Genomic DNA, 2,709 nt, shown 5'->3' with positions numbered 1-2,709 from the left:
CACACACACATAGATAGATACACATACATACACACACAGATACATACATACACACACACATACATACATACACACACAGATACACATACACACACACACACACACACACACACACACACATAGATAGATACACATACATACATACATACATACATACATACATACATACATACATACACAGATACATACATACACACACTGATAGATACACACATACATACACACACACACACACACATAGATACACATACATACATACATACACACACAGTGATCATGTGAATACACAAAATACATGGATACAACACTTTCTTTAATACAAGTCACATGACATCAGGGAACTTTTTTTTAATCTTTTCTCTTGTTTATTGTGGGACACAATACACAGGTAGCATATATTTGAGTTATTTCCCTGGGATAGCCAATGGGCAGCAATAACAGATGCTGCCCTTGAAATGGGAACGTAACATTACTGCATCATTTACTGGTACCTGCCCCCCTTTTAATAGTAATAGGCAGGGTCAGGCTTCAGGGCCATGTCCGCTCTTACATCGGGCACCTCCACGTGATGGACTCCCGTGGCCCTATTCTTATCTATGTATTCCACCCTGTACCATATGCGTACCAACTGATTCATCCTTTCCTGGCGCCCGGCAATGATAGAGTGTCCGTGTTGGCCAACGTAGTCCTTATAACTGCCTCCTCTACCCATTCCTCCCGTATCTGTTCTGTCACCCGCATCATGTCCTCTGTAACACAAGGATAATCATACCCACAAACACTGCATACTTTGTCCCAAACCACACGGATCAAGTCGGGTCAAGCGCTGAGAATATGGGGCGTCTGGCAGGACCCATACTAGGGGTTCAACCTCAGGCGGTGGGGCCATGGCCCTGTCCCACAGCATATCTCTACTGAAGTACAGTTTACCGTCCATAGCCTCGAGCCACTTATACGTCATTTTCCTCCTCCTCTGTCAACAGTCCCACTTCCCACCAGGTAGTCACCTTACCTCTTTGGCAGCTGACCACATGGGTCATGTTATTCTGGCAACAATACCACTCTTTGCAGGTTGTCCCAACCTCCTTTTCCGTACGGCACAGGGGATCACAACCCGGTACTACAGCAGCGACTGGGAATACCCCCGTTCGTGACGCTAGGAGCCTCGCCTCTCCATACAACTTAGGCAAGCCCCACTCCACTGGTGACCCCGGCGTCATCTTGGACAAAGCCTCCTCACAGGCCCCTTGGGTTGGGATCACTTCTGCAATGGCCTGTCGCTACTTGGCAGTGGAAAAAGATTCCCCAGCAGGGATGTCATCCAACTCCATTAGAGGTGAAGTCTCAGCTTCGTCCAGCACCTCTTCGACGATGACATCGGGAACTTTAGTCTCTCCGTCCAACAAGTCCCCTTGATGGGGAACCACAGCATACACCTCGACCGAGGGAGGTGCATCAGCAACCGCCTGCGTGCTCTCTGCGGATCGCTAAAGCCCCCAGGAGGAGACGGCCGTCTCACTTACAGTCCCAGTGGAGGTGGTAGAGGGTTGAGTTAAAACCAATTATCGGGGTCCGGAACACCGGACCCCACTGCTGGATGAAGCCTCCCCAATGACCTCCAACGTACTGCAGTTACAGCCTCTCTTCTCCACGTCGCTCCCACAAATTTCCTGATCTCATCCTCCCATTTTACTTTTGGGCATCGTCTTGGTCCTTTAATCGCTCTTGGAATCCAGTCGATTTTCCATCTTTGTCCAACGATGCTTAATTCTTCTTGCAATATGTCCGGCTCGCCGCCATTATAATTTCTTCCGCCTTGTGATAATGTCACAGACTTTTTGTTTGGTTTCAAACCCACTCTTTTTCCTGTCTCTACGGGTAATACCCAGCATGCATCCCTCCATAGTTCTTGGAGCGGTCTAAAGTTATCTTCGTATTTAGGGTCCAAGTTTCACATCCATACGTGAGCACGGGCAGGATACACGGGTTGAACACTCCTCTTGAGGAACAGTAGAAGGTGCCCTTGAAAGATGATCTTGTTTCTCCCAGGTGCTTCCGTCCCATCTTCGTTCTCCCATTGATTTCATTCGAAAGGTTTCCACCCATTGGTATTTGTCGGCCAAGGTAGACATAGTCTTCTAGTTTTATTCCATTTATTGACATCTTCGCAGACTTGACACACTTGTTGGACATCACTTGGATCTCGCTGAGACACATACGGAGTCCCACCTTCTTAGGGCTGTTATACAGAGCATGCGGGAGCCTATGCGAACGCGCGTGCATGTGCCGCATGCTTTTTGTAAATATAGTGAGAGGGGCAGTATACTGGGAAGGTACAGTGTTTGTGTGTGTTTGTATGTGTGTGTGTGTGTATGTGTGTGTATGTGTGTGTGTGTGTGTGCATGTGTAATTTATTATTTATTAAAAAAAAACAATTGGTAAAAATAAAATATTTATTAAGTTTGTGCAGACTCACAAATACATACACGCACACGCACACGCATACATATACACACACACACACACACACACATACACACACACACATAGACATACATATACACATGCATACATATACACACACACACATACACACACACACACACACATATACACACACACACACACACACACATGCATACATACACACACACACACACACATATACATACATACACATGCATACATACACACACACGCACACGCACA

This window comes from Ascaphus truei, unplaced genomic scaffold, assembly GCF_040206685.1.
Source record: "Ascaphus truei isolate aAscTru1 unplaced genomic scaffold, aAscTru1.hap1 HAP1_SCAFFOLD_2866, whole genome shotgun sequence".
NCBI lineage: Eukaryota > Metazoa > Chordata > Amphibia > Anura > Ascaphidae > Ascaphus > Ascaphus truei.
The sequence above is the reverse complement of the archived record's forward strand: the minus strand, read 5'-3'. Positions refer to the sequence as shown.